Source organism: Triturus cristatus, chromosome 4_2 (assembly GCF_964204655.1).
Source record: "Triturus cristatus chromosome 4_2, aTriCri1.1, whole genome shotgun sequence".
Classification (NCBI taxonomy): Eukaryota; Metazoa; Chordata; class Amphibia; order Caudata; family Salamandridae; genus Triturus; species Triturus cristatus.
In genome coordinates, this window is record NC_140586.1 from 677,170,601 (window position 1) to 677,195,978 (window position 25,378).

The 25,378-nt window shown below is 45.4% G+C and overlaps 1 long non-coding RNA gene across 1 annotated transcript; it reads left to right on the forward strand.

The window, feature by feature from the left end:
* The first annotated feature begins 12,894 nt into the window (after positions 1 to 12,894).
* On the forward strand, positions 12,895 to 25,096 carry LOC146834888 (uncharacterized). The gene is made up of 2 exons (XR_014960349.1): positions 12,895 to 13,060; positions 24,477 to 25,096. It is a non-coding gene; the product is annotated as an uncharacterized LOC146834888 (long non-coding RNA).
* Positions 25,097 to 25,378: the final 282 nt, after the last annotated feature.

Below are 25,378 nucleotides of genomic sequence, written 5' to 3' on the forward strand. Positions count from 1 at the left end.
CAGTCCCAAAAAGCAGTACCTCAGTTTTTAGTGCCTGTTTCACAATAGGGGTAATTACACCTGGGGATTAGTTAAATACGGCAGTCCTTACTCCCATTGGAGCACAGTCCTAGCCCCACCTTTATGTTTAAAGATGCAGTGTCCCATCCACAGGCTACACCGTCCACCTCTCACCCAACCAAATTACTTTGGTTTGCTGTGGTCCGCTGCGAAAGCCCATTAAGTAATGCAGCATCCGTGCACACAATGGTGCCCCAATCATTGTTGGCCCGCGGACTGCACAACCTCCTCTGCAGCTGTCTCACGGGTTTTCTTGTTGTTCAATCCACGAGTATAGTCCCCTTTCAGTAGTAAAATACTACTCCTCTCCCCAATGCGGTGATTTTTCTGCCAAACTACTCAGTCCGATGAGGGGGCAACGCATTTGTATTTTCCTACAACGTCCATTTTTGCTGGCTGACGCGTTGCTCCTAATTGAGAGGGCGTGTCGGTAACCAGTGCCAGCAAGACTAGCCCAAAACATCGAATCCAATACTCTACTCCCTATAAGAATGGGTATGACACTTCAAGGGTATGGTACAAGTGGTTTTAATAAAATTTGAAGCGCAAGAGTCAGTGAGCTGTGAAACGTCATCGCAGATGCGTTTCAGTGATTAGCTTTCTTCAGTGCCGGTTTCACAATGGGGGTCATTACACCAGAGGATTAGTTAAATACGGCAGTCCTTACTCCAAATGGATCACAGTCCTAGCTTACTTTATGTTTAAAGATGCAGTGTCCCATCCAAAGGATACACCGTCCGCCTCTCACCCAGCCAATTTACGTCGGTTTGCTGTGGTCCGCTGAGAAAGCCCATTAAGTAATGTGGCATCCGTGCACACAATGGTGCCCCTATCATTGTTGGCCCGCGGACTGCACAACCTCCTCTGCAGCTGGCTCATAGGTTTTCTTGTTGTTCAATCCACAAATATAGTCCCTTTTCAGTAGTAACATACTACTCCTCTCTCCCCAATGCGGTGATGTTTCTGCCAAAGTACTCTGTCCGCCGGGGGACAACCCATTTGTATTTTCCTACAACGTCCACTTTTGCCGGCTGATGCATTGTTCCTAATCGAGAAGGCGTTTCGGTAGCTAATGCCAGCAAGACTGGCCCAAAATATCAAATCCAATACTCCACTCCCCATAAGAATGGATATGACACTGCACGGGTATGGTACAAGTGGTTTTAATTAAAATTGAAGTGCAAGAGTCAGTGAGCTGTGAAACAGTTATATATATACATACACACACACACACACACACACATATATAAAAGCTGCAACAATGTGTGGCTGAGGTCCATAATGTATGCCACACACTGTGTTTAAAGGTCAGTGTGTTGTATTATACGTGTGATGATAATGGCATGTGTTGTATTTGCATGCATTATAATATCCAACCATATAAAAAATGTTTAAAGGAATACAACACTCAATAATTCATCATGGAACCTATATGCACATTGTGCCCATGAAATGCTAGGGAAGAGTAGTGAAAGATAAATGAGGGATGATAGACAGAAATCAGAAATGAAGAGGTGATGGACGTGAATAAGGACTGAGACTAAGGCATGAAGAGTAAGTAGTCTGAGATGAGGAGTGCTGCATGAGGTATGAGGAGCAAGAAATGAGTAGTTAAAGATGGGAAGTGAGTGAAGGTTGAGAAATGAAGACTGAAGAGTGGAAGAGGTGTGGCGCAGGGGCTAGGGTCCCTGACTCCGGACCATGGGGTTCACGGTTCAATCGCCGGCGCCGGCAGCAGGTCTGCCCAGCACCATGTGACTCTGGGCAATAGCTTGCTTAATCTTCCCCAGGGCCCCCAGCGCCGGTAAACCACTTCAGAAGTAGCTGTGCACTTTACAAATTCAAGGTTATTATTTATTATTATTAAGAGTAAAAATACAAAACCAAAGTTGAAGGGTGAGGGAAGAGGAATGAGGAATAAGGAGTAAGGGATGAGAGTTACAGAGTGAGAAATGGTGAGTGGGAGAGTAAGACAGAGGTGTGAAAGGTGATCGAGGGACAAGGGATAATGAGTGAGGATTAAAGGATGAAGAGTAAGAGAGGAGAATTATAGGACAAGCAGCAAGAGAAGAGAGGTAAATAATGAGGTGTGAGGGTTGGTAAGAGAGGGGTGATGACCAAGGGTTGAGGCCCAAGCAGTGAAAAATCTGAAGAGTGAGGGATAAAGAATCTGGCACGAAAAGTAGGGCGTGAGGTGTGAGCGATGAGGTATAAGGAAGGAAAGATGGGGGATGAAGAATGAGAAGTGAAAAAGTAGAAATGAGGGGTTAGGAAAAGGAAGCAAGGAATTAAGAACAATGAGGACAGAATGAGAATTGAGGAATAGGAGATGAATATTGAGGGATGAAAATCTGAAGTAAGGGATAAACAATAAAGAGCTGAAAATTAAAAGAATGTGGAGTGAGAGATGAGGAATGAGAGATGAAGAGTGAGGTAATAAGTGTAAGAGTAGAAGAGTGTGGGATAAATAATTAGGGGTAAGGAATTAGAATTGATAAATAAGAAATGAGGGGTGATAAGTGGAGAATGAGGGGGGAGGTTTGATGAATGAGGGGTGATCACTGAGCCTTGAGGACAAAGGAAATTGGAGATAGGGATGAGTGATAAGGATTGAGGAATAAAAACAGATGTGTGAGACAGTAGATTGTCCTAAAATGGACAGGCTGTTGACCATTTTGGGACATTGTTTGTCAATTTCATTTATCATGTAAAGCAAAAAGAAAAGGTGAAATCCAAGAGACACAGAATGAGCAATTAGGGGTAAGAGGTAAGGAAGAATAAAGGGAGTGTGAGGAAAGAAGGATGAGGCAGAAGCGATAAGGAGTAACTACTAAGGGTGAGGGACTGGAGGTAAGGAATTTAAGGAATGGGAGTGGAAGAAGAGACTCAAGGAGTAAGGAGTGATGTATAACAGATAAGGTTTTTGGGATGAGAGCTGAAGCGTGAGGGATGATGACTGAGGGATCATGAGTGAGTAATGAGGGATTTGGTAAGGCACGTTTGAAGAGTGACAAGTGAGGAATGATGGATGAGGATTGAGAGATGCTAAGTAAAGAATGAGAGATGAAGTGTGAGGGCTGAGGACTAAAGGCTGATTGGTGAGGCTTCAGTGAGAGATGAAGAATGAGGGAACAGAGAGGCATGATGAGTGTGATGTCATGCAGTTCCGACTATTCCATAGGATCTGTGCGTTTGTGGGCAACATAAACTTTGGGTAAGATGCCTACACTGATTCCATGCACCCCTTAGTATATGTTGGCGTAGAGACCAGATAGGTCACAGTGCCTCCCTAAGCCCCCCTAACCCAAACAGAGAGCAAATGGTTTCTGGCGACCACTAAACAGCACAACCCTGACCCCTCAGGGATCGTGGTAACGGATCTAGAAAACCCTCTCGCTCAAGCACTCATGCACTCTTGTTCTCAGAGAAATAAACAAAGAATATACAATGGGACTTTTTTCAATATATTTATTGAACCAACGTTGTTCTTGTATAGAATACATGTGCTGCGATAATCAGTAGAAGCATATAAAAGTGATTACGAGCACCAAAAGAGTAAATAGCAGGTACTGTTCCATCATTGGTGCTAAATGTATTCAAACATATAAAACAGGATAGTAATCAGGCGTACTTCTACTATGCAATCCCTACTCTATGAGCATCTGGAGTGTGTATATAAGTGTATAGCCAAGAATCCGCCTGAGGGATGATCCAACCCATTTACCTGGCGGGACAGAATGTAGGATCACGTCTTGGTCACGAACTAGAAACCACTCATGGAGATTTTAGGTAGCTGCTTTGTGAAGCCTCCGCATGCAGGGACCTCTCGATGTCAGCAGAAGTGTCTCCACTGCCTAACCCCCAGAAATGTTTATTTATTTATGATAAAAAGCATCCTTGCGATGTGTATACAGATTAGAAGTAATGGGTTTGCAGATAGCCCTGTCGCCCCATGTATGAAGATAGGATGACATTTGAACAGTGTGAAAGGCCTTGTACATGGTGTTTGAGGCATCATGATAATGTTGCGCAAAGCAGATGGTATAAGGAAAGCAGTTTCAGCGAAACAAATCCAACATTGTAATGCACGCAAATATGTGCAAAAGGTTACAGTGAAATGTTATTGTGCAGAAAAAGGGCAATGTAAGAGAATGTGCTGCGTTGCTACGTAGGCCTAACTCAGGCAAAAACAGTGAAACATGGGGTGAATATTGAGATCTGTGTCGTGAGGAGGGAGGAATAAGGATATCCTAAAATGGTCAGGGTAGTAGACATTTTAGGGAAAACATCTTTTGTCCAGTTCCTGTGTCACTGTTGAAGAGAGGAGGAGTGAGCATTGATGGATGAGGGCTGTAGAGTAGGAAATCAAGGGTCAAGATTGTTTAATGAGGGATGAAGAGTGAGGGAAGTTGGTGAGTTAGTGAGAAAATAGGTGAGAGGAGTAAGAGATGAGGACTGAGTCATGAGGATGAGGAGTGAGGGTGAAGGACAAGGCGAGTGATGGATGAGATAAAAGATGAGTAGTTAGACTGAAAGAAGGAGTAATTAAAAGTGAGGGATGAGAGTTAACAAATGAGAAATGAAGGATGAGGAGTTAGATATCAGGGTTGAGCATTGAGGACTACTGGATATTAATGAGGAATGATAGTGATTAAAAAGTTATGAGAAGCAAAGAATGAGGAGTGAGGGCAAGTGGGTATGGAATGAGGAAAGAGAAGTGAGGCATGAGATGTAAGTGATCAGCGTGTCCTAAAACTGGCAGTGTGATATATATTTTAGGGTATCACCATTCGGCCATTTCACTCATTTCTAAGGTGGGGGTATGAGCTAGGAGAAATGAGGGAAGAAAATTAAGCAGAGATGTGGAATAAGGTGTGACAAGTGATGAGGAGTGAGTGGAAGAGTGGGAAATAAAGAGATGGAATAAGGGATGAGGGATGTGGAGGGACAACTGCGGGATGAGGGGTGAGGGATGAAACATTTAAAAATATTTGGAGTGATGCAGAGTGAGGGATGTGAAAGAGTTCAAAGGTGAGAGATGACTTGTGTATGGGGAATGGAGGATGGCTGATTAATGAGAGATTAGCAGTGAGGGTAGAGGAGGGAGGAGTGGGGATAAAAAGTGATAACCTTACGTAGGACATTTTGGCCTTATTTATATTTGGAGTAAATTACTCCATTGCCCTGACAGAGGCGCTGACTGCCAAATTTTAAAATGTCTACCGGCCAATGGACATTTCAAGCATTGACAAGAACCACCGTTCCCTCTCTGCCAACATTTAAATTGGACCCTAAGCATAATAGAAAAGAAGCAGAGAATGAGGAGTGAAGAAGAAGGGAAGGGCTGATGAATTAGAAGTCAGGAGTGAGGTAGGATGTGTAATGGATAAGGACTGGTGATGGAGAATTGAGAGGCACAATTTAAGCTCTACCCCTATATGTCACAGAAGTGCTATATTTACATGTATTAGCACAATATATTTGCTATGTGCTTTAACCTTATTAATGTCAAGTGAAGCACCAAACATACTACTGGAATGTATTCAGTATGGAAATTAGGAATTTATATAAGTGTGTGCTTTAATGTTTATTGTAATGTCACATATTGTAGTTCTCATTCACACATATTTGTCTATTTCAAATTATACTGCTTTACTGAAATTGCATTTCTTATGTACTCATGTCTTCATTTATTAATGTTTGCATTTATTTTGTAATCAAATGTGTACATATAATTATGCATTTGAAGTGCACATTGACTGTCTTACAAAGTTAGCCCAATTCAATGACCTTAAGCATTTGGCCTCCTAAGTTTAACCCTTCAATGTGAAAGTTTTGCTTGTGCTGCAATGTTTCTTCTTTTGCAGGGGTTTTCATATGATCTCATAGTTAGTGAAAGGCCTACTATGTATTAGAGACAAACAACAGGTTCTTAAGATTTATATACATCAATTTGGCCCTTAATTTGTAATAAAACATACTTAACCATACTTACTGATTCTCGGTTCTCATTGTGTGGCCAAATGGCCTACACTGCAATTGACATTTTTTGATTGATGTTAACTTTCCTTTACCTCTCAGGCAACCAAAAAGATTCATGGCAGGATAAATGGTAAGATCAGCCCAGTGCTCTGGCAAGTGTTAAGGAGAGATGGGTGAGAGGGGATACACGAGGAGCAGAAGATGTGGAGAGATGAGGGATGAATGCTGATGGATAAGAACTAAGGTGAGACATGAGTTAATCATGAAAGTAATAAATGAGGGGGAAGGATGAGAATTGAGCGGTGAATACTCAGGAGCCAGAGCTGATGAGTGTGGGATAAGGAATGAGGTAAGAAGGATAAGGAGTAAAATGAGGAGTAAAGGATGAGTAGCGAGAAATTAAAAATGAGGAGTGTGTGCTGTGAAGTGCGGAATAAGAAATGGGAGATGCAAAATGAGGGATAGGACATGAGGTATGAAAACTGTGTCATGGAGAAGTAATTTAAGGATGATAAATGAAGACATTAGAAGCGAGGGATGATGAGTATGTGATTGGGGTGATGGATGATAAGGGAGGAAGGAGGAGTGAGGGACAAGGACTGGTTAGTAAGGCATTAGGAATAACAGCTGAAGTTTCTGGAGTGAGACATGGGAAATGAGGAGTAAAAGACGAGGATTAAAAGATGATGAATGAGAACATTAGGTTGAAGGGTAAGAAATAATAGAATAGACATCCAGCCTAACTAGGTCCACGATGGTGGACCCTGAAACGCTCTGAAATCAGCGCCCTAACCTGAATGAGGAGCGCTGGTGACGGCGGTGCGGTGACTGCAATGTCAGTTGGTGAGGCCTGCCCTGGCCCATCCTCTCCATGGGGTTCAGTGTAAAAAGGCTGGGTGGCTGTGAGAAGTTGGCCTGGCATATGCTGTCTACTATTCTAGTGGGCACCTTGCACCAGTCCAAACGACCCTTATTGATGGTAGGTTAAAGACAACCTTTATAGAAAGCTATCCTAGTGGTAGTCTTGGAGGAATGTAAAGCAGCTTGTTTTACCAGTCTATAATCTCGTGAATAACCAAATGAAAGGAGAACCACACCAGGTATATATATAAAATATATGTATTTATTCTAAACTCATCCCACTAGTCTCTTTATGAGGCTAGAGGCAAAAGTACATACGGTAAACTTAATAGCACACAGTAAATTAGCACAATATACGCTGAGCCCTAGGGGCGTACCAAACCATATATTAAGAAAGTGGTATAAGAACCACGACTTGACTAGACAAAAGGCCTAGAGCCTGTAGAATCGCTGGGGCCACAAGGAACCACCCAAAGTAGTGACACAGGGGACCCACGGAGGATGCGTGCAGTGTGAGAACACAGCCACGAATCACCATTAGCTTCTATGGGGAAAGTCGCGGTTGGAAATTAAAGATAAAGGACACTTAGGAGAGGACTAGGAGCAAACCCCTTTAGACTTAAGGGGTTCTAGGGCCAACACCCACGGGAGCACCGGAGTTCTCGAGTTACCTCACCCAGGGAAGCCGGGTGCATAGGCGTCTTTTGGTGTCGGGAATCGTCGTAGTTTTCAATGGCGATCTGCTTCAAAGCGCTGCTGCCGTCCAAGTGGAAAGTGTCTGCTGTGATCCAAGCCTGGATCGAAGATGAGAAGAACTTGAAAGCAGAGGGGACAGAGTCTGGGTCACTTGCCAGTGACCAGGGGCGCGATAGTCGAATGCCCACCGATGTCGGGTGCTTTCAGGTGAAAGAGGTGAAGCTTGACTCTTCAGCCACGAGGACCAGGAGGTGTCAACAATGACCAGGATCTGGAATCGAGCTGTCACACAAAGGATGTCGAGTACTGCAGTGTCGGTGTCCGGATTAGACCCAACAAGCCTTGGCAACAGCAACCCACACAGGAATCAAAGAAATGCTTTGGTGTGGACCAGCAAGGTTCGAGGGACTCACCACTCAGTGGGGAGTTAGGGCACGTCTGGAGCAACCAGGGAAGTCCAAGGAAAATCAGAGTTGCCTTCATAGGGACCCACCAGTCAACGGACCAGGGATCGCGAAGGAGCCTTGAGCGGAAATGCAAGAAGCGTGCTCACGGAGCACTCGTGGAGTGTAGGCCCACAGTCTTTAGTGCAGATAATGCTTGAGGCTTAAGCTACAAGTAACCTAAAGCACAACTTCAAGAAACGTCGAGAAGTTAATGCACTTGCAAATGTGCACGGTGTCCAGTAGTTCCGGTTCCACGTCACTCACAAGAGCTGCGGGTCTCAGCTTTGCTGGGAACTCGGTGTTGGCCTCTGAGAAGTCTGGAAATCCTCTTCCTGTGTTGCAAATAGTTCGGAGTCCGGCAGGAGCTTCAGAAATGCAGACCAGCAAGATGCTTCATTGGTGCCTGCCAAGCAGGGGAGTCACTCCTTGACCCCAAGGGAGATTCTTCCATCCTCTAGTCGAGCATCGAAGTTCCAGAATTCAGTTTCAGAGTTTCGTCCAGGTGTAATCTAAAGTCCTGTTGACAGGGGTTCCTTACTTATACTAAAGAAAGGGGTTGGACATACTCTGGGGACCCACCTATGGGAGGGTCTAGAAAGAGGTGTGGCTACACCCATTTCCTTTGTCCAGTTTTGAGCCAGAGCAGGGGTTGGTAGCCCCTGCAACCGGTTTGAACTGGCCTATGCACAGGGACACCAAATGTGCCCCCAGTGCTGGCTTCAAGCACTCTCAGAGTGCACCCACCCAGCCCCAATACACTAAAGCCTGTCCGGGAGGTGGTTACACCTCCCTGTGACAGGAAACCTATTGTCCAGGCCTCCCCTGCCGGAGGTTCGGTCAGCAGCAGGAGGCCAGACTCGTGTCTGTGGCTGCAACATCCATTTTGTGATGCCAGGGCTCTTTTAAACAATTACCGGTGAGACCAGTGTGTACATGTCTCTCCCCCTAGAAGGGTGGAATTCTACCCCCGCTGTCAGGACTGGCGGGGGTGGGGTAGGATTCCAAAGTGTTTGACACCAAACACTACATGTTTCCATGCAGCCATTCCAAAGTTAGCATTAACCGCGAGGTTATAATGCACTTAAGAGTATATGGTCTGGCTGCATCACTGAACAGCCTCAGAGAATAGGCTCCAAAAGCTGCAATGGGGAACAAGCTCATGCATGGGCACCCTCTCACACAACACCAATCACTCTGCCTTCAGGATTGATGAGGCCTGCCATAGAAGTGACTGATAGGTTTATATTTGCAGTGATTAAAGGTAGATATAGGTAACCTATATCTTAGTAAGGGGTGCATGCACCACCTTACCCAGGCTGCAGTAGCAGTCCTGTGGTGTCATTTTGGAAGGCTTCTCAGGGGTGGCATAATACGTACTGCAGCCCCTGGTAGGCCTTTGGGGTACCTATGCCCTTAGTACCTAGTGTACCATATACTAGCGACTCACAAGGGTACCCAAGTAACCAAACTGGAGTGTACCTATAGTACATGAAATCAATTTAGAGAGGAAGCAGCTAGGCTGGGGTCCTGTATAGCAGGGCCCCAGACAGACTAAATTCGAAAAACAGTGAAACACCAGCAAAAAAGTGGGGGTAACCATAGTAAGCAGATCCTACTCTCCTACAGTGGCCTCACTTTGCCACCTCTGTAGTTATGGCAGACAGTGGTCCGGACAGCAGGCACTGAGGAGTATATAGAAGCCGGTCCATGGGGACAAGTGAGCGCCCTGTGAGTTCGAGACGGGCCTGCTTGGCCTTGGGGTGCCTTGGGTCAGGACAGGACCGCCCTCATCTCGGCATGTTACTGATGCCCACCACTGAGGCCCATATATCCTTTTAAAGTACCCCTGTGGTATGTACAGGTGCTACACAGCACAGCTTGGCCCCACTGCAATTGCTTGGCCTGGGATGGGCTCTTGCATTGCATTTGGCCCCCTTGAAACCCTACAGCAAATTGATTGGCTGCTGTGCATCATTACTGGGACTAACCTTGAGGGTAGCCTGCTGTATTTCCAGTGCCAGGAGCAAAAGTGGACATAGACTTCAATGCCTTCATTGTGTAAAATTCTGTCGGGTGTCCAGTCCCTCGCCCTAGCGACGTTGGGGTGATCTGGAGAGAAGTGGACTGCATTGAGAATGTTGAGATCTGCAGCATATGTACTGTAGGGCGTGTGCCCTCTATTCACAGCTGAGCTCCCCCAGCAGCCACAGCATCCACCAATGATCATATATCCTAGCTCTACTGTGCATCTGGGAGCTTCATGCAGTGCCCAATTGCCTATACCCTTGTATGCATGATGGGGAAGGATGACACCATGCAAGCTAAATTGGACTTTGAAACCAAGAGGACAGACATAGCTCACTCATCGGAACAAGCATTATCCTCTCAGGGACCCATCATGGAAACGGATGACGACAAAATGAATTTGCACCTAGTACATATCCAGTAAAGCTTGACATCTATAGATAACACGATTGAAATGCTTTACTCCAGAGTGGACACGCTAACCACTGCTCTCAGCAAGCAAGAAAAATGGATTGCTATAGCTGAAAGTAGCGCAACACAGCTGACTACAATGAAATAAATAGTAAACATCATTTAAGTACTAAATGTCATAAATGTGAAGAGCGAGCACTTGGAGCCAGATCATAATGCAACAACCTATGAGTCATAGTTATGCCTGAGGCAACAAACACAGGCAATATGGCTTCTCAAATACCTTTGTGGAGCTGACAGCTTTTCGCATTGTTCGCTGTGGAAAGGGCTTACAGATCCCTGGGTCCTAGCCACTCACATGGGGCTCAATTATCTCTAGAATAATCGCCGCCTGTCCTGAGAAAAGTAGGCAGTGACGTTCTGACACACGAGAACATCACTCTTTCCATCTTTCTGGATTTCACGCTAACAGTCCAAGTGGCCCGGTGTGGGTGTTTGACATTAACTGAAAACTGTGCCAAGCTGGAATACACTGTGCAATGCTGTATCCAGTGCTACTTAAGATCATGCATTGCAACAGGCCCTACCTTTTCCTTGCTTCTCAAAGCACTGCACCTTTTGTGCAGAAATGCATCAAAAACTAAAAGACTGTTTGTGTCACCGCATGAGCCTCCTGTCCCAGAGGAGGGTTCAAGCAACGTAGACTGAGCTAACCAATATTTGCCCTACGAGCTAACAAGTTTAAAATACTTTCTGTACACTAAATACTGTGAAACTTCTGATTGAGGCAGACACTTTAGAATTGCACCTGATGTCCTCCATCCTTGTTTGTCCCAGGACTACTGATATTGAGACAGAAGCTCCCCAGCCTGATCCGAGGGTTGAGGGATGGGGGAGCGCCACTCTAGGCCATGCCGCATGCTTCTCATGACAACCTGCTCCTGGGAACTTGGAAGACTGCAGCTCTTTCTTTTCCTCCCTTCCTAACCCTAATGCTCAGTCAACCAAGTGAGAGTTTGTAGATGACCTTTTTCTGGACAGTTGCAGGGATTCAGTTAAAAATGTTATTGGTATACCCTGAATACTTACCCGTAGTCAGGAAGGTAGAGAAGCCCTGATGAAAGCTGAATGAACCATATGGGCAGTGTTAGATTTGGGAGTCTCTAGTTGGCAGAGGTAGGTACCTTTGACCAAATAGAGACCCTTGTGTCTAGTCAGGGTAAGAGGGTACACTCCTAAAATAACCCCTGCTCCCCCCCTTAGTAGATAGGCACGAGCAGACAGGCTTATCTCAGAGGCAGTGTGTAAAGCATTTGTGAACACATACAGTAACCCAGTGACATCACTACACATCCTAAAGGAACATCCGCAAAAAATGTGTCAAGCCTGCACATAAATAAAAGAGGCACAACCAGAAAGCAAAAAATATAAAAAATATAAATTCACCTAATTAAACTAAGTAAAATGTTGCATCTGGAATAAGGGTATTGCATACATTTACAAATCCAAAAATAAAGGAACATTGCGAGAACAAAAATGGAGTCTGCAACAGTGGTCCCGTTCACAAATAACAAATAATGCTTGTCATCGGCTAATAGGCTTTGAATTACCGCGTGAAAGTTCTTTTAAATAACATGGATAAAAAGGATTTTATCTACAAAAAGTGCGCACTATGCTAGACTATGTATATGTAAGTCAAAATAGTGGTATTAGCGTACAATACATGACGCACAGGGTTATGTAACTAAAGAGACCAAAATTGAATATTCTTTACAAAATCCTGCACTCTGCAAAAAAAAAAAAATAGTGCGCAACCAGAGGTAAAATGTGGGACAAATAAAGGTCATAAACCAAACAAAAGCAAGTTTCTACGAACACATACATTTGAACGACTAGCCAATAGGATGGTTTCAATAAGACACATTTTGAAGTTGATATAACTAACAGTGAGGCAAATAACACTGTTCTCGATATGAATAGGGACACCACTGAAAACGGATATGAATCACATTGTGTTGTATAGAATATTGAATGCACTGGATAAGGATGTGAATGAATTGGATATGGTGAATTATGTGTATAACACATACTGAAAAGCACATGACACTGACAGCCAATCACAGTGGAGTTCAATGCAAGTTGCAGAGCTCACTCGGACACTGAACGGGGCTGCTCAGGAAGAGGAGGGATTGTGGACAGGAACACATTGAAAAACACGTGTAGAAACAGGCAGCACAGAGTCCAGCCACACCCTTCCCTGCTGTGCTGTTTGGATCACAAGGCCGTCAATCTCATAGAGCTGAAAGTCTACCAATGACGGCCGTGTATGTTGGCTTGCCCCCGCCCATACCTTCTCGGGCAGCACTCTCCTGGTGAAGCACTTCCAGCCATGTGTCCTCGCTAAGGTGCCTGAGAGGCTTTTGGTGGACAGTGACACTGATTCGGTGCCTGCCAGTGCCGAGAAGCTACTCAAGTCAGCAAGCCGAGCACCCAGCCTGACTCCTAAGCCCCGCACCTCCCTCTGACAACATTGTGTATTGTGTCCTGTCCCAAGGCGCACATCTAAAGTATCGTGGAAGGTGAGTTGTTAGGTCAGCGGGCAACCTCCAAGCAGGAGGGGGGGATGGCAGAAAGTAGAGAATTAACTCACAAACCCTCAGGTAGGGGAGTGAGGAAGCCGCAGCACGCGCCGGTGTGAGCTTCTGCAGATGGAGGCCCCCAAGCGGCCCTGTCTGGCCCCCAGCCTCTGAAAGGTAATTCCATGGCCAGCGCTCAGCTCACCATGGCACTGGTGATGCCGCAGGGCTCGCCCTCCCCGAGCGCGGCATGCTCCGGAAGTACCAGCGAGGTAAGCCAGACAGGATGCGGGTAGGGGAGGCTGGGAAAGGACGGGGAAGAGGCTGCAGGGTAGGCCGCATGATTCCTATGTGCCCGCAGCAGGGGAGGGGAACTGAAGGGCCGCTCCACACTGCCCGGGAATTTAGTTTCCCGTTTAACCTAAGAATGAAGAAATTTTTGCATACCGTTTCCTTCCACTGTCAGTTATGCTTCTACTGTCAATGTAGAAATAAATGAAATCCTTTCAGCCCAGGCGGAAGGTGAGAGTTGGACAGCCTTTAATTAATCTAACCCCCTGTGCTGCTACCGGGTTGACGTGAACTTTTCTTTGATGCTTACATCCCTGGCGAATTATGTTTGTCCACCTCTCTCTATTCAGTTTTATTTTTTTCTAGCACTGTTTTCAGCGGAACGGGAACGGACGTACCTGCATTTAATATATTTGTACCAGCCTGTTTTGTGTTTTTATTTTCTGCTCTGAATACCCCTCACGTGCATGTCGGCAAGGTGTATGTGTTAGCCACGTGCGCCAAAGGATCCTGGAACATGCTGGCATCTGAATGCATGCATGCCCTCAAGACATATAAATGTCCCTCTTTTATCATGTCCCAACCTCATTGTTTCCCTGGTGTGCTGCTTAAACAAAATGCCCGTCTCAACAGCCCTGTTCCAGACTGAGTCTAATCTGCTTGGCTGCTCCCAAAGACGCGGTCCGCAGAACGGAGCAAAGTGCTCCAGATGTGAGTTCAAGGCATGACCACACAAGTCCAAATATTGTTCCATAAGTGCACGAAATACTGTCTCTGCTCCCTACAAATGGCCACCATATTTCAAATGTGTAATTAAAGCTGGTCTCCGTGCTTCAGAATTAGAACAGGCCATCATACTCCTGATGCAGCCTGCAGGACACAATGATCTAAATCTGGCAGCCGCGACTTACCGTCATATGCCAGATGAGCACTTAAAGTTAGGACACCATACTCCAGAATGTTAAAAAATGACAAAATACTGCTCTGCGGAACAATGTACAGATTTCCAGATGTGGAACCCATGACTGGCCCAATATTCTAATCAAGATGTTTACTTGCAATTGGGAGCCATACTCTATAGAATGTTAGAGCAGGACACCATACTCCCAATAGGGTCTGCAGAACTGCACACAGTGCTTTAATGTGTCGCCCATAACTGTCCGCCATATGCTAGATGTATGCCATACTTCAGGATATTACTGCAGGACTCCCTACTCCAGGGCTTTAAGTGGCTGGGTCCTATCGGTGCTCAGCAGCTGCAGTTGTTAAAAGCAGGTAACTAGACAGGTCCCTATCTGGCCATTTTTACACTTGGGGTGATAAAAAACTTTCTAATAGTACCATCCGTCACTGCCTTTGATGTAACTTCAAAGAATCTCGTGTTTTAGTTTTATACTGCACAAACATGCAACGCTTTACATGAGCACCAGCTACATTACATAAAAACATTAATTTGTTGAATCACAGGATGTTGAGCCAACCGCAAGCTCAAAACTACTTTCTCAGCTTGAAAGTCGACGGCTCCAGCCTTACGCCACAACCTTGAGCACAAGAACTGAAACATTTTCAAAATGATATACAACGAAGTCATAATTGTTGTTCATTTATTTTATGCAATTTACAACCATTGACAAAGCCAATAGTCCTGGCTTGTTTTTGGTGTAATGTTGCTTCTTGTGTTGTATATCTGGATGAATGGACAGAAGCATTAAAATACCAGTCTGGCAGCACACTATACTAAGTGCAGATTTTTAGCTGAAGTGTTTTAAGCCACTCCCTTAATTACATCAGTGACGCCCCTATAAGAGACCCCCCAAATGTGTTCAGCCCACTTAAAGCCCTGCCCTACTCCCAATGCTGCCTGCAGTACTGGACACAATGATCGTCACCATATTGTAGATGTTCATTTACAGTTAGGCAACATTCTGTAGAATGTTAGAACAGGATACAATACTCACAAGGTGCCCTGCAGAACTGTACACAATAATGTGGGCGTGGCCTACAGATCTGGCTCAGTACTCCGGTGTGGCCAACAGAAATGGACGTTATACTTGAGTGCGAGTTGCAGAACTAGACATAATACTTGGGAGGAGACACATGCTCAAGCAACTGGGCACAGCTTTGGCCCTCAGGACTGGATGCAATACTCCAGACTGGCCCTAAGTATTCTCCGGAGTGGCCTGCAGCGCTAAATACAATGTGCATCTTGCTGAACTGGACACAGTACTCAAATCTTAGGCAAAGTGTTCGACTTGGAGAGAAAAGAGGCTCGGGCACCAAAATAAAAGTGGCCCCTTTAGCAGGTAGTTAAAAATGTAACCCAGATTTTCAAATTAGGTCGTTTTGAACATATAAAAAACATTGTATAAATGTTTTGCAAAGTATGGGGGTCTGCATGCATTTGTCCTTGCTGGAGGCAATATTTGTGATATTAGGAGAGTTAACATTAAACCTGGCCCACAAGACTGCAAAACAGGCCCACAGACCGGCCTCTCGGAGCAGCTCTTTAAACACTGCAAGATTTACCTATAGGCCAGTCAGACTCTGCTCCGGCGTGGCCTTTAGGCCGCAATACTACTGCAACAGCCTGCAGAACTAGACAAGTACTCTGAACTTGGATATGGCCAGCAGAACAGCACACAGTACTCGGGTGTGACCGCAGACCTGCAAGTGTTACCTGTCGTACTGGACATTATGCTCTACTTTGTCTTCCTTCCGGCTACAGTAACCAGTTGCCTCACACCTGCGTGGTCTCAGATGCCGGAATGATGTCTCAGTGAGTTAAACATCCTTAATCTTTGGTGTGATTTGCACATTATGGGTTTGGCTCTGACAAGGTAATACGGTTTCCATTGCTGGTGAATTCAGTTGTGCTGCCCTCGTGCTTACCTAGTCCAAACCTGAGATTACCAGTGACTCTACACTGCCTTGCATCTCCCTCCCTCCCTAGGTCAGCGGCATGACAGACTCTTGCAGCCACCCTCTCCTCATGCACCCCCTCTTTCTTCCACCTCTAGCTGTGCTAAGCTTAATGTTTGTATGTGTGTGGCAGGTAGCACAACAGGAGCAGGCAGGCCATATTCATAGACTGCAGTTCTTTGTTCTGTCCACTGAGGAGTTGTGAAGGGGGTGGTGAACAGCAGAAACGAGAACCAGTTGTTCCATCACGGCTACAACTTGCTTCACCACCTATCCCATACCCCGCCGTCCAGAGGTGTTTCTATGTTAACTGCTGGTTGAAAAGCTGCACTTCATAAACTTTAGTGAAATCGATGCTTTCGCTCTCCCTGATCGCATCTCTGTGAAAGTCACGTCTGGCCCCAATCTAAGGATCTGTCCAAGATTAAAACGGGAAGCGTACCCCAAGCAACTCTTTCCACCTGTGCTGATTTCACGCAGGTGTCTATGACCAATTTTGCCTTTATTTCACATAGATTCGACCGTTCCTCGCACATTTGTATGTGGAGCACAGAAGCAAATTATCAGTGGGATCAGCATGAGCAGTGGGCAGTAGGAGTGTTAGATGCTGGCACAATGGGCAGTACAAGCACCCAGCGCTTATAGCCACTATGAGCAGAAGACCCTAGCAACCAGTGTAAGAAGCTGGTACTGGAATTCAGTAGGAGGTTGCTAACACTGATGGGCAGTGTGGAAAGTTGACACTGTTTAACATTGTAAGATGTAAGCACCAGTGGGCAGTTTGAGGATTCAGCACTTAAAGGTCAGTATGTGAAAATGACATTAGTAGGCAGTGTAAGAAACTGGCATTGATGGTTATTGAGGAAGCTGGCACTGGTTAACCTTGTGAGAAGCTGGAACGGGTAAACAGTGTGTGACAAACTGGTATTTGTTGGCAGTACATGGGCAGAGCAGGAAGCTGGCACTGGCAGTAATTGCAAGAAAAATGCACAGTTGAGCTGCAGAAAGGGGGTACTGGTGGTTGTGTGGGGACTAAGCAATGCCATGAAATGTAGGAACTGGTACTTGGGGTACTTTATTCTTCTATAAAAACAGATTACAATGCAACAGGCCAACAAAGCAATCGAAAGAGAAACAAATCCAGGTCAACACATTGCGGACATGATCACGCAACTGAATGGCAGTCAGTCCAGCGGAGTTTAAACCTGTGACCATGAAGTCAAACACAAATTCCTGGAGCGAATGCATTGAGCTATCAGACCTGCCTTCAGCATATCATTGTATCTGAATGAAACAACATGCAGAAAGATTATGATGTAGGTATTATCAAAAATAGGCAAGTCATGGTAGATAGGACTATCTAAAACTTTGCAACTTCACATTATAGTTAAGAGGCATCCTTTCCACACATTTGTGTAAAGAATGTGACTTTTTGCAACAGTTTGTCACAAAAGGTAAACTTACAAACACAATTCAGTGCATTTTTGCCATCGCAAATAGAAAAAGTCTACAAACTGTAAGCTTGGTGACAGTCTGCTTATATTTTCAAACTTGGTTGGCTTTGATAAGAGTGGAAATTACGTTACTGTATACCCCTTCTATTTAGTATATGTGTCTATATGTTAATTACTTAATTCCTACAGTAAAAAAATGTATATCCTTTCTATGTAGTTATGTATCTCTATAGATGTATTACTTTACTCCTACTTTAGACGAAGAAAACAGATACTTCACTTCATAAAAACTTTATTTCGGCACACAAGGCCATAAAAGCATCATTAAAATCACCCAATATAATACATTAGGTTCATAAAATTTTCACGGTTAAAATTTGACATAAAAAGAATCAGTATCCAATTTATTTTGTAGCCACTCGCTCATTAGCCCAAATTGTGTCCAGGGAGGTACATTGTGGAGATCAATCAGAGAATTTCTACAATGCCATTCTAATGGGCCATCTTTTTTAGGATGGCCCTACGGGTGCACAACATGGTGAATAGGAACCGTGAAATGGAGAAGACAATATGCATTTGTGTGTCAGATTTCAGTAGCCTGTATACTTCGCTACAGTGTCTAGACCCCATGTTCCTACAAAGTTGGAGTAACCAGCACGACCTAGCCCTCCTGTAACCCTTACAGAAAAATAGCACGCGGAGTTCCGTTTCCTCAGTGATGTTACATGCCGGACACCCCCCATTAGTGGCGCCCTCCCGTTTATTAGTAAAAGAGCGCAACGGGAGTACTCCATGTCTAAATTGTACGTAAAGTTTTTTGGCGAGGAGTGGCTGGATATCGTCCAGCACCAGTTCTAAGCTGTATCTGTTTTTTACTGTCAGGAATTCCACCGTCAGGCGGCCAATGGTGGACCTCCTTTTGAGCTCCCTGAGCTTATGTTCTCTATAGCTCTCTGCAAAAACCAAAGGAAATGATGGACGGAGTGTTGAACATTGCAAGCACTCACCCCCAGTCAAATGATCTGGGTTTAATCCATCACCGTTCTTTAGCCCACTCTGCCACCCCGGTTCAGACATGGCCATAAGCAAATCAGTCTGACCCTGTGCCTCATGGGAACAGTCCAGCCCGAACTGCCAAGCCATGTCTTCCCTGGACCGGAAACAAGCTTCCTAGGACCGGTTTCTGGCATTTCAGCCGTCTTCAGCCAGGCTTGCTTGAATCCAGTGGCAAAGTGAGCAAGGGACTCACGTCTGAGCATACCCTGCCAACTTATGGCGAACAAAGCAAAAACCAAAGGAAATGATGGACGGAGTGTTGAACATTGCAAGCACTCACCCCCAGTCAAATGATCTGGGTTTAATCCATCACCGTTCTTTAGCCCACTCTGCCACCCCAGTTCAGACATGGCCATATGCAAATCAGTCTGACCCTGTGCCTCATGGGAACAGTCCAGCCCGAACTGCCAAGCCATGTCTTCCCTGGACCGGAAACAAGCTTCCTAGGACCGGTTTCTGGCATTTCAGCCGTCTTCAGCCAGCCTTGCTTGAATCCAGTGGCAAAGTGAGCAAGGGACTCACGTCTGAGCATACCCTGCCAACTTATGGCGAACAAAGCAAAAACCAAAGGAAAAGACGGCTGAAATGCCAGAAACCGGTCCTAGGAAGCTTGTTTCCGGTCCAGGGAAGACATGGCTTGGCAGTTCGGGCTGGACTGTTCCCATGAGGCACAGGGTCAGACTGATTTGCATATGGCCATGTCTGAACTGGGGTGGCAGAGTTGGCTAAAGAACGGTGATGGATTAAACCCAGATCAGTTGACTGGGGGTGAGTGCTTGCAATGTTCAACACTCCGTCCATCATTTCCTTTGGTTTCTGCTCTATAGCTCTCTACCAGGGTCCTTCTAGAGGTTGTTTGGGAGGTTTCTCCTGCATTTCTCCATAGATTACCCCTACCCAAATACTTTTAATGTAAACCAGCCATGGAATCTGCCCTGAACCTCGCAGGCCCATAACATCAGTCAATTCGTCCCTATATGCTGCTAGTTCTGGGGTGCTCCAAAGACGGCACCAATAGAGAAGAGGTCTGAGAGCAACCTCATCTGCCATGGGTCTAACCCCAAGATCCAGGCAGAGTGGTGTTAGGGGGGTACTACTAGGAAGGCCCATGAGGTTTCTGAATAATTCTCTGTACGGACTAGCGAGCCCGATGCACAGTGTCCCCAAAGTTCTGCTCCATAAAGAGCAGCGCTCCTAGCCTGGACTTTATAGATTTCCACTACTGGGGAGACCAATTTTTCAGTGCAGCTCCTATATAGTTTTAAAATGCCCGCCATTGTTTGGGTTAATCTCAGCCCTGCTTTGTTAATTTGGGCACCCCAATCCATTCTTTCTGCCAGCTTCAGTCCTAAATACTCAAAGATGGTTACCCTCTCCAGGGGTCTACCAACCAAGCAAGGATTGGGGCGGGTGGAATTGCCTACATTAAAGGCCATATGCTTTGTTTTTGCAGGTTAATCTCCAGTCCCCGGTGCTTGCAGAAGGCACTGAAGTTGTCGAGGGTCCTCTGGATTCCCATGGGGATCTTGCGAGGAGGAGCGTATTATCTGCAAACATCAGGGCTGGGACTTTGCGCTGCACCAGCCTAGGGGCATCGATGTTCTTCCCTGCAATCAATGAGTCTATTAGGCCATTCATAAAAAGGGAGAAGAGTGTTGGTGCGAGCACGCAACCCTGGCGAACCCCTCTCTCTACGGGCAAAGGGGCAGTGAGTTCGCCGATTTTGCCATATCTAATTCAGGCAAAATTACCCTCATGTAGACGTTTTAGCTGCTGGCACAGGTATTCTGGTATTCCCATGTCTGTTAAAATATCCCATAATTTGTCCCTCGGTATCAGGTCGAAGGCAGATTTTAAATAACCCTGGGTGTAGTTCGCGAAGTAGCGCTACGCGTAGCTACGCAAAGTGCACTTCGCACTATGCGAGCTACGCGTAGCACTTCACGAACTGTGTAATACCCTGTTTGCACTGTGCAAGATGCCGTTTTCAATGATTGCACAGTGCGGACAAGCATCCGGCAATGTGCAATCATTGAAAACACCATCTTGCACAGTGCGAGCTGTAGTTTTCTGCCGCTTGAGTAGATTTTTACTCGAGCGGCAGCTTTCTCAACGCGGACTGGTAGTTACTCATCGTGAGCGGTCTTAAGCATACGCGACCACTCGCAATGAGAACCCTGACCTCCCCGTGTTGAGAATCTCGCCGGGAGGTTTATTTTCCACGCTCGCGATCGCCAACTTGATGTTGCTGATCGCGAACGAGGATAAAGTCTCGCCGGGATGTCATTTTGCTTGCTCGCGGTCGCCAACTTGACGTTGAGGACCGCGAGCAAGCAAAAAATGACCGCTGCACTATGCAATGCTACGGTGCTACTCCCAAGGCTCCTTTTACAACTATGACATCCTAAATAACACTTTCTAGACTCACCCCTCTTCTATCTCTCCATTATCCTATTCAATCCAACTAACAGACTGACATGTCCACCACTCAAATTAACACATATTTTCCTACACTAACCCACCACTAATCATCTTTGGGTTCCGGAGCAGCGTGCTACTCGCTGAAAAGCACTTTGTCTTGGCAGGGGTAGTAAGCGCTATCTAGGTACAATTACAACATATCTTTTTCCATCTGCATATCACACACCTCCTCTTTCCTCTTCAGCATCCTCTTTTCATTGTTTCCTGAAATGCACTTGCATCTCCTTCACTTCATTCCCAACACAACACACCTACTCACCTGTAACACTGCATTTTCCTTTACTTTCATCTTGTCAATATTTTGACAACTGTATACCCACTTCACACAGTTGCACAGAAACACAATTGGAACTGAAATACATGCCCATTGCTCTGTGCGCTCTACATAGGTTTAAATGACCATGTACTTTAACACCGTTTTGACTCCCTGGCAGGCACTGTGAGAAACTTGCACTTCTGAGCTCTAAACCATGACCAGTAATAAAAATCCGGAGGGTACTCAATTCGAATTATCCACTGTATAAGTGTAATGCTACGGGGAAAAACATCTATGTGGCTCGCTCGCATCCGTCGTCAGAGCACATGGACTCAACATCACATCGTACGCAGATACCACCCAGCTCATCCTCTCCCTATTCAACAAACCCACCCTCCTCAAACACAACTTTCAAGATGGAATGGAAGCCGTCACCAGATGGATGAAGAACAGCTGCCGCCAACTCAACACGTACAAAACAGAGATACTCTACATGCGCGCACACCCCGATGCCTGGAACGACACCTGGTGGACCCCTGCCCTCGGGGACCCTCCACAGACCACACACGCAACCTCAGAATAATTCTGGACTCCAAACTCAAAATGGACCGCCAGGTCAAAGCCATCACCTCCTCCTGCTACCACACCCTCCGCCTCCTCCGCAAGACCTTCAAGTGGACCCCCCCCCGAAAACAGGAAAAACGTCACACAAGCTCTCATCAGTAGCAGACTTGACTACGGCAACGCACTCTACTCCAGGGTCAGCAAAAGCCTCACCCACAAACTCTAGAACGCCACAGCCAGACTAGTCCTCAACCTACCGTGCCATTGCCACATCAGCCAGCACCTACCGACCCTTCAAGCTTCTCACTCACGCACACAAGGCCCACCACAAATCCGGACCCGCCAACCTGAACCACCGCCTTGTGTTCCATGCTCCCCGGCGCTCTCTCCGCTCGGCGCAGCACTCCCTCGCAGCAGTACCTAGGATCAAGAAAAGCAGAACAGGAGGGCGCTCCTTCTCCCTCCTCGTGCCCAAGGCTTGGAACTCCCTCCCTCTACACCTCTGACAGACGGCAATGCTTCCCAAGTACCTAAAGGTTCTCAAGACCTAGCTCTTTGATGGAACTCAATGAACCTCCATGAACTGCGGACCCCCCCCCCCCTTCCTTCAGCACCCTAATACCCGCTTGCGGTAAGTAGCTAGCGCTTTACAAACCCCTGATTGATTGATTGATCTTGGATATAGCTAACTCCCCATTAGGGAATGCAAGATTAAGTAAAACATGTGAAATAAAAATAGAAACTAAATTGGTGACAACGTTATTAGTTAAATGTGGGGAATTCTTTGGTATGTTGAGCCAGACTGAGGCCAAATACTTAGTTGACTTAGTATGCAAGAAAGTTCAATGTATGAAATCATGGAAACGGAGTGTAAGTGGTACACAATCCAACTTGATTTGAAATCGGACCATAGTCAAGTAGATTTTTTTTTAATCAAAAAAGAAAAGGAAAAAATCCCTTTTCTCACCAGGCCTAAGATGCAAGCAACTTGAATTTTTCCAAAAGCAAAGCTCAATTCCTTGAAATTGTGTGACAGTGGTAAAGTGGTAACAATACTATAGTCTCTAATGTGTGGCAAAGCAAACACTAACGTCTCCTGCACAATACAAAGTCACAATATATTACCTAATTTCAGTTTTACTGCATCATTTGCATGGCAATTGTAATCTTCTCCATAGCACTGAGTCCTGTCATTTGTGCTGCTTGGCAGCCACTAAGCCAGAGCCAGTCAGAGTGAATAATCCGCATGCGGAACATGGAAACGTCCCACCTATATATGGTTTTAACTTCGCATGTATGACAGCTTTCTTAAGATCTTTCAAATCACTGCATGCTTTAAGACCATTAGATTGCACAAAACATAGTAATGTATTTTATTACTTGGGCATAACTGATGCAAACTCCTCCCTATAAAGTGTTACTTATGGGCGATAAGTGACACACAAACGGAGATGAAATGAAATGTCTAGCATGTTGAAATACAGGCAGATGGAAAACTTGGCTGCTTCGCTGATGCCATTGTCAGCAGCCAACCTGAGCTTTTGAAAATCTATTTCAGTTGGCTCAGGTGAGGACGCTCAGAATCTTCTGTTATATGTGCCCATCACAGCACCTCCTCACCTCTAGTGAGGCCCTAGGGAAGAAAAAGGAGGAGCGTAAGAGAGTGAGTTGCAGTATCCTCAGCCAATCAAGATTTCCCAGCCAAACGGGAACCTTCCCAGCTGCCACACTTCTTGGGAACATCACAAATCTCCTCTTTTCCCAGACCAAAGTAACAAACACACTAATGTGAAAAGCAAACGGCCACCGCATGTGGATTGTGCGAATGCAGTCCAGAGTAGCCGTGTTGGTACTCCCCCATTCTCACTGCATTTCTAGTTAAGTAATTTGCTTTTGTCTATGTTGTCATTCTGCTCACGTGCTCTCTGCAATTACACCTCTACTTTATGGTCAGTTTCTCTACCATAACGCATATTTCAATACTCCAGGTAGACCGGTGTGCTAGCTGGTGGAGTTTATATACACTCTATCCTAAACACTCTCCCAACAGCACGTTCTGCTTGTTGGGCTGGTTCTGGAGTATACCTATGATGCCCGAACGTCTGACATGCTTTCCTCAACACCTGTCATGCTTACTCCATGTTCAACAGTGGGAAGGCGAGCAGTATTGTGGCGATGGTAACATACTTTCACACCAGGACTAGAAGTGTTCACTGTTATTAACAGCAGATAATCTAAGTTTGATGTGTTTTTTTGTGAAATGATACATAGCAAATCATCAGGGGTTTTCATTATTCATGGAACAGTCATTACTGTCTTCATTTAGCAGATGGAATAAAAACATTCACAATTGTTGCAGTAATCGTTTGACTCAAATATTTGTTTCTTCTTCTTTTAGAGCTTGCATGTGAAGCCAGATTAAGACATTGTGTTTTGTGACTGGTACGAGCACAGTTCCACCATTTGGCTTTAATCATCAACCATCAAAAGAGTTTCTGCATGCATACGATAGCCACGTCCAAATGTCTGTTTTCAGAGGCAAACACCTGTGGAAATGTGTTCCGCCCCTCCCTTTTCAATATCCTATGAACCATTTAAAACAAATTACTTTGGGATACTGGATTCACCTGGATATGGACAGGCCTAGTCATCATATTTAGATGATGGGTAGAATGCATGCATATATTACGAAGTAGTTATAGATACAGAGGATTGACCACGCTGCTGTCTAGGAAGGTGTGGGAGTCTTGTGGAAACTCGTGAAATTCAAGGGCCTTAGGCTTCCGGAAAATCATCTAGTAGCATGGTGCAGGGCTCTGTGCCATTAGAATAGCACATTCCTTTCCCTTCCTCGCTCGTTTATCATGGCATATTAGAAAAGACTACTGAACAAACTTTTTTTTCCTGAAACTTTGTCAATGTTTGTTGCTGGTATAATCAATAAAGTTTTTTCCTAAACTACCTATACCAATACATTCTACATCGGTTGTCAATAAATAGATGTTCTTCAGATTGACAGTTCTCGTTTTCATCTTTTTTGTGTTTCTTGTGTCAGTGTCAGACCCTGTTTTGGTGGCCACAAGGCAAGCAAGGGCTACTGGGCCTGCAGTCATTTACCTCTGGTGTACAGGGGTACAGTCGCCTATGGCTCTGCAAACTGGGCTAAGTACAATCTCTTTAACACTTGACTTCAGTTGTAACAACGGCAAACAGTCACAGGCTTCTCAGGGAGGAAGTGTGAAGGTGTGAAAACTCCGAACTCAACTGGCCTGCAGCACAGTAACTGATCGTCCAACACAT